Source organism: Eubalaena glacialis, chromosome 5, assembly GCF_028564815.1.
Source record: "Eubalaena glacialis isolate mEubGla1 chromosome 5, mEubGla1.1.hap2.+ XY, whole genome shotgun sequence".
NCBI lineage: Eukaryota > Metazoa > Chordata > Mammalia > Artiodactyla > Balaenidae > Eubalaena > Eubalaena glacialis.
This window is the reverse complement of record NC_083720.1, coordinates 6,973,624-6,981,678: the sequence shown is the minus strand read 5'-3', so window position 1 is coordinate 6,981,678 and position 8,055 is coordinate 6,973,624. Positions and strand designations below refer to the sequence as shown.

Sequence of the window (8,055 nt, the reverse complement as noted above, 5' to 3'; positions counted from 1 at the left end):
AAGACAATACTTTTAAAAGAGCTGAAGAATTTTTAAAACTTGTATTAAAACATAAAACCATTTCTAGAGTGACAAATGAATGTATCTGCACACACATCTTGCATTTCATTATTTTTTTCTTGTGTGATGACTAGAAAGACGAAAATTCCTCTCTCCTATAATCATGAAGAAAAGAGCATGTGTCTTGTAAGAAAAATAACAGGAGGCGGAGTCAAGATGGCGGTGTGGGAAGACACGGAGTTAGCGTCTCTCCACAACTAGAGTGCCTGCGGGCTGATGGTGGGGGACTCTGACGCCCAAGGAGGCAGGAGGAACCCGCAAGTGAACTGGTAGAACGTGGGGGGAATGAGGGGGGAGGAGAAGTGGAGGCCAGACAAGATAGGCGCCACTGAGGCCGGGGAGATCAGGAGAGGAAGGCAAGAGGGACTCTCCAGGAAGAGCGGGTGAGGAGTGGAGGGCGATCTCCTGGCCCACTCGGGCCAGGGAGCCTGCTGAGCTCCCAAGCCGGTAACACCCCTCCAAAGCCCCATCACGCCATGTGGGTCCTGGGGGCATAGGAGGGAGGCTGGGGTGATCAGGAGAGGCAGGCGGGAGGAGCCATCCAGGAGGAGTGGGAGAGAAGCAGAGGGCAACTGCCCCACCCACTTGGGCCCAGGGAGCCTGCTAAGCTCCCAGGCCAGTCCCCTGCCCTCCGAAGCCCGCTCCAGGTTGCGTAGGTACTTGGGGGCACAGGAAGGAGGCCGAGGGGAAAACAGGAGAAGCAGGAGGGAGGGGCCCTCCCAAACCAGAGGAGCAAGAGAGGAGACAAGGGCGTTTGCCCCATCCACTTGAGCCCAGGAAGCCTGCTGGGCTCCCAGGTGAGGTCACCTGCCCTCTGAGACCAGGGGTGTGGGGCACACCTGGGCCCGTTCTGCTCCTTGAGCCTAAGCCCCACCCCCCACAGCCCCCCGGGCCTTTTCTAGCCTGTGGGTCATAAGCATAGGCCCCACCCACCACCCAACCCTCACCCTTGCTTAGTCCCCGCCCTCAACAGCCAAGGCCTCTCCACTCCTTTTTTTTTTCCTTTTCCCGCCTCCTCTTTTTTTACTATTGTGGTACTGATGTACCTTCCAGTTATTGATTCATCTGTATTTTTATTTTTATATTCTTTCTAACATATCTGTTACTTTCCTAATCTAATTTTATTTTTTACTTTGCTATTTTTTTTTTTGTTTTGTTTTTTGCTGCCCCACACAGATTGTGGGATCTTGGTTCATGAGCCAGGGGTCGGGCCGAAGCTCCTGTGGTGGAAACTCTGAGTCCGAACCACTGGACTAACAGAGAACCTCAGACCCCAGGGATTATTCATCGGAGTGAGGGCTCACGGAGTTTCCCATCTCAGCACCAAGACCCAGTCCTACCCAATAGCCTACAAACTCCAGTATCAGAAGCCTCAGGCTGAACAACCAGAAAGACAGGAACACAATCCCACTCATTTAAAAAAAAAAAAAAAAAAAAGAAGAGACGGCAAAAACATATGTCACAGATGAAGGAGCAAGGTAAAAACCCAAAAGGCCAAATAAATTAAGAGGAAATAGGCAATCTACCTGAAAAAGAATTCAGAGTAATGATAGTAAAGATGATCCAGAATCTCGGAAACAGAATGGAAGCACGCATTGAGAAAATACAAGAAATGTTTAACCAAGATCTAGAAGAACTAAAGAACAAATGGAGATGAACAACACAATAACTGAAATGAAAAATACACTAGAAAGAATCAATAACAGAATAACGGAGGCAGAAGAACGAATAAGTGAGCTGGAAGACAAAATGGTGGAAATAACTGCCAAGGAGCAGAATAAAGAAAAAAGAATGACAACAAATGAAGAGAATCTCAGCGACCTCTGGGACAACATTAAACGTACCAGCATTTGAATTACAGGGGCCCCAGAAAAAGAAGAGAAAAAGAAAAGGTCTGAGAAAATATTTGTAGAGACTATAGTCGAAAACTTCTCTAACATGGGAAAGGAAATAGTCACCCAAGTCCAGGAAGCACAGAAAGTCCCATACAGGATAAACCCTAGGAAAAACACACCAAGACACATATTAATCAAACTTAGAAAAAATTAAATTCAAAGAAAAACATTAAAAGCAGCAAGGGAAAAACAAAAAATAACATACAAAGGAATCCCCATAAGGTTATCAGCTGATTTTTCAGCAGAAACTCTGCAGGCCAGAAGGGAGTGGTAGGGTATACTTAAAGTGATGAAAGAGAAAAACCTACAACCAAGATTACTCTACCCAGCAAGGATCTCATTCAGATTTGATGGAGAAGTCAAGAGCTTTTCAGACAAGCAAAAGCTAAGAGAATTCAGCACCACAAGACCAGCTTTACAACAAATGCTAAAGAAAGTGGGAAACACAAAAGAAGAAAAAGACCCACAAAAACAAACCCAAAACAATTAAGAAAATGGTATTAGGAACATACATATCAATAATAACCTTGAATGTAAATGGATTAAATGCCCCAACCAAAAGACACAGACTCCCTGAATGGATACAAAAACAAGAACCATATATGTGCTGCCTACAAGATACCCACTTCACACCTAGGAACACATACAGACTGAAAGTGAAGGGAAAGAAAAAGATATTCCATGCAAATGGAAATCAAAAGAAAGCTGGAGTAGCAATATTCGTATCAGATAAAATAGACTTTAAAATAAAGACTTAAAAATAAAGACAAGAGATAAGCAGGGACACTACAAAATTATCAAAGGATCAATCCAAGAAGATATAACAATTATAAATGTTTATGCACCCAACATAGGAGCACCTCAATACTAAGGCAAATGCTAACATCCATGAAAGGAAAAATCGACAGTAACACAATAATAGTAGGGGACTTTAACATCCTACTTGCACCACTGGACAGATGATCCAAACAGAAAATAAATAAGGAAACACAAGCTTTAAATGACACAACAGACCAGACAGATTTAATTGATATTTATAGAATATTCCACCCAAAAGTGGGAGAATACACTTTCTTCTCAAGTGCACATGGAACATTCTCCAGGATACATCACACCTTGGATTACAAATCAAGCCTTGGAAAATTTAAGAAAATTGAAATCGTATCAAGCATCTTTTCTGACCACAACGCCATGAGATTGGAAATCAATTACAGGAAAAAAACTGGAAAAAACACAAATACATGGAGGCTAAACAGTGTGCTACTAAATAACCAAGAGATCACTGAAGAAATCAAAGAAATGAAAAAATACATAGAAACAAATGACAACAAAATCCCGATGACCCAAAGCCTATGGGATGCAGCAAAAGCAGTTCTAAGAGGGAAGTTTATAGCAATTCAATCTCACCTCAAGAAACAAGAAAAATCTCAAATAAACAATCTAACCCTACACTTAAAACAACTAGAGAAAGAAGAACAAAGAAAACCCGAAGTCAGCAGAAGGAAAGAAATCATAAAGATCAAAGAAGAAATAAATGAAATAGAAATGAAAAAACAATAGCAAAGATCAAAAAAACTAAAAGCTGGCTTTTGAGAAGATAAACAAAATTGATAAACCCTAGCCAAACTCATCAAGAAAAAAAGGGAGAGGACGCAAATCAATAAAATTAAAAATGAAAGGAGAAATCACAACTGACACCGCAGAAATACAAAGGATTATAAGAGACTACTACAAACAACTATATGCCAATAAAATGGACAACCACGAAGAAATGGACAAATTCTTGGAAAGGTACAATTTCCAGGAAGAATTAGAAAATATAAACAGACCTATCACAAGTAATGAAATTGAAACTGTAATTTAAAATCTTCCAACAAACAAAAGCCCAGGACCAGATGGCTTCACAGGCGAATTCTATCAAGCATTTAGAGAAGAGCGAACACCAATCCTTCTCAAACTCTTCCAACAAATTGCAGAGGGAGAAATACTTCCAAATTCATTCTATGAAGCCACCACCACCCTGATACCAAAACCAGAAAAAGATATCAAAAAAAAAGAAAATTACAGACCAATATCACTGATGAACATAGATGCAAAAATTCTCAACAAAATACTAGCAAACAGAATCCAACAGCACATTAAAAGGATCATACACCAGGATCAAGTGGGATTTATCCCAGGAATGCAAGGATTCTTCAATATACGCAAATCAATCAATGTGATACACCACATTAACAAATTAAGGAATAAAAACCATATGATCATCTCAATAGATGCAGAAAAAGCTTTTGAAAAAATTCAACACCCACTCTCCAGAAAATGGGCAAAGAGGGAACCTACCACAACATAATAAAGGCCATCTATGACAAACCCGCAGTAAGTATCATACTCAGTGGTGAAAAAATGAAAGCATTTCCACTAAGATCAGGAACAAGACAAGGATGTCCACTCTCGCCACTCTTACTCAACATAGTTTTGGAAGTCCTAGCCACAGCAATCAGAGAAGAAAATAAATAAAAGGAATACAAATTGGAAAAGAAGTAAAACTGTCACTGTTTCTGGATGACATACTATACAGAAAAAATCCTTAAAAATGCCAACAGAAAACTACTAGAACTAATCAATGAATTTGGTAAGGTTGCAGGATACAAAATTAATGCACAGAAATCTCTGGCATTCCTATACACCAACAGTGAAAAATCAGAAAGAGAAATTAAGGAAACACTCCCATTTACCACTGCAACAAAAAGAATAAAATACCTGGGAATAAACCTGCCTAAGGAGGCAAAAGACTTGTACTCAGAAAACTATAAAACACTGATGAAAGAAATCAAAGATGACATAAACAGATGGAGCGATATACCACGTTCTTGGATTGGAAGAATCAATATTGTGAAAATGACTATACTACCCAAAGCAATCTACAGATTCAGTGCAATCCCTATCAAACTACCATGGCATTCTTCACAGAATTAGAGCAAAAAATTTTACAATTCGTATGGAAACGCAAAAGACCCCAAATAGCCAAAGCAATCTTGAGAAAGAAAAACGGAGTTGGAGGAATCAGGCTCCCCAACTTCATACTATACCACAAAGCTACAGTAATTAAGACAGTATGGGCTGGCACAAAAACAGAAATACAGATCAATGGTACAGGACAGAATGCCCACAGATAAACCCACGCACATATGGGCACCTAATTTACGACAAAGGAGGCAAGAACATACAATGGAGAAAAGACAGCCTCTTCAATAAGTGGTGCTGGGAAAACTGGACAGCTACATGTAAGAGAATGAAATTAGAACACTCCCTAACACCACTCACAAAAATAAACTCTAAATGGATTAAAGACTTAAATGTAAGACCAGACACTATAAAAGTCTTAATGGAAAACATAGGAAAAACACTCTTTCACATAAACCACAGCAAGATCTTTTTTGACCCACCTCCTAGAGTAATGGAAATAAAAATAAACAAATCGGACTTAATTAAACTTAAAAACTTTTGCATAGCAAAGGAAACCATAAGCGAGACAAAAAGACAACCCTCAGAATGGGAGAAAATATTTGTAAATGAAACAACAGAAAAAGGATTAATCTCCAAAATATCATGGAACTCAATATCAAAAAAAACCAAACAATCCAGTTAAAAAATGGGCGGAAGACCTAAATAGACATTTCACTAAGGAAGACATACAGATGGCCAAGAGGCACACGAAAACATGCTGAGCATCATTAATTATTAGAGAAATGCAAATCAAAACTACAATGAGGTATCATCTCACACCGGTCAGAATGGCCATTACCAAAAAATCTAGAAACAATAAATGCTGGAAAGGATATGGTGAATAGGGAACCCTCCTGCACTGTTGGTGGGAATGTAAATTGATACAACCACTATGGAAAACAGTATGGAGTACCTTAAAAAACTAAAAACAGAACTACCATATGACCCAGCAATCCCACTACTAGGCATATACCCTGAGAAAACCCTAATTCAAAAAGAGACATGTACCACAATATTCATTGTAGCACTATTTACAATAGCCACGACATGGAACCAACCTAAATGTCCATCGACAGATGAATGGATAAAGAAGATGTGGCACATAGATACAATGGAATATTGCTCAGCCATAAAAAGAAACGAAATTGAGTTATCTGTAGTGAGGTGGATGGACCCAGAGTCTGTCATACAGAGTGAGGGAAGTCAGAAAGAGAAAAACAAATACTGCATTCTAACGCATATATATGGAATAAAAAACAAACAAAAAAAATGGTACTGATGAACCTAGCTGCAGGGCAGGAATAAAGAGGTAGGCATAGAGAATGGACTTGAGGACATGGGGCGGGAGGGGGAAGCTGGGGCGAAGTGAGAGTAGCATCGACATATATACACTACCGAATGTAAAATAGTTGTCTGGTGGGAAGCAGCAGCATAGCACAGGGAGATCAGCTCAGTGCTCTGCGATGACCTAGAGGGGAGGGATAGGGAGGATGGGAGGGAAGCTCAAGACGGAGGGGATATGGGAACATGTGTATGCATATATGGCTGATTCGCTTTATTGCACAGCAGAAACTAACACAGTATTGTGAAGCAATTACACTCCAATAAAGATCTACTAAAAAAATAATATAGTCTATGTCTTGGGAAAGGGATTATGATGCATGATTTGAGATGGAAAGATAAGTATACGGAAGTGTTTGAGAGCTGAATTGTGGTTGGATAAATTGGAAGACATCACTTCACACGTCACAGAGGACTGACTCAACCAGAGCTTGATAGTTTATTGCATTACTCTCTCTCAGATGGGACTAGACTTTGTGGAACAAAAATGAATACAAGATAATTCCTAATTTCAAGGTATTTATTATCTGATCATTCATGTACCCACATTTCATAATAGATTAGCTTAGTATCACAAGAAATATACAAATAGAGAACTACAGATTAGAGTGCGATTTTATATTTCTGTTGATGAGGAAAAAATCAGGGAAAACTTTAGGTAAACTTCAAATGACCTTGAAAGATAAATTAGATTTTGGCAGAGAAAAGACATTCCAGGTGGAAGACTCAGCACGAAGATGAACAAAAGATACTGTCTAGAAAGAAATATGTTCACAGGTGTATAATATAGCAGCAACTTGAATAATGAATGTGGATATACTTCTGGGAAACCTGTGCATTTTATCTTATTTTCTGAATAAATTTAAAACCTTAAGAATTACAAAAGGCCTACTATGAAATGTAAGTCTCTCTTTTACATCCCAAGCCAGAGAACCAAGTCACAGGGTTCTTATATAGCTTTCCAATATATTCTTTGTACACACAAGCATATACATTATTAATTCCTGTTTTAACTTTTATGCAAACAGTAGCGTAAGACATGTTATTCTCAATTGTGATTTTAAACACAATATCTCTCTCGGATTGATTGTTCCTTATCAGTTACAGTCTTCTATAAACTATGTAAAATGAAAGTTGAGTTAACTAGTTTTAGTTAAGTAGTAAGAGTTACAGTCTGATTGCAAGGATCTGTAGACTGATTATTTGACCAGAAAGTGGAGGCATCTTGTGTAGACTACTATCAAGTTGTGGTGGTGAAAGGGAGAGGCAAAATGAGATAACTGCTCAAAGAGCTATTTTAGAAGATAGCAAATACAATTGAAGTAAACCAGCTTTGGTGGTAAAAAGGCTTCTATCCAACTCCAGATTCCAACACTTATTAAGTCTACAACTTTGGGATAATTACCATTCTTGAGCTTCAGTTACAATGTGTGTACAATGGAGAATAATAATAGCTAATTCGGGACTTCCCTGGTGGTCCAGTGGGTAAGACTCTGCACTCCCAATGCAGGGGGCCCAGGTTCGATCCCTGGTCGGGGAACTAGATCCCACATGCATGCCGCAACTAAGAGTTTGCATGCTGCAAGTAAGAGTCCACATACCGCAGCTAAGATCCTGCATGCCGCAACTAAGACCCGGCGCAGCCAAAATAAATAAATTTTTTTAAAAATAAATAAATAAATAAGCTGTTTAAAAAATAATAACTAATTCACAGAATCTTTGTCATGTTTAAGTGAATGTTTAGTTCCTGGTC

General features: G+C 39.2%; 1 non-coding gene across 1 annotated transcript; it reads left to right on the top strand.

Moving 5' to 3' along the window:
* The first annotated feature begins 7,769 nt into the window (after positions 1–7,769).
* Positions 7,770–7,842, top strand: TRNAG-CCC (transfer RNA glycine (anticodon CCC)). Its single transcript has one exon. It is a non-coding gene; the product is annotated as a tRNA-Gly (tRNA).
* The last annotated feature ends 213 nt before the right edge of the window (positions 7,843–8,055 follow it).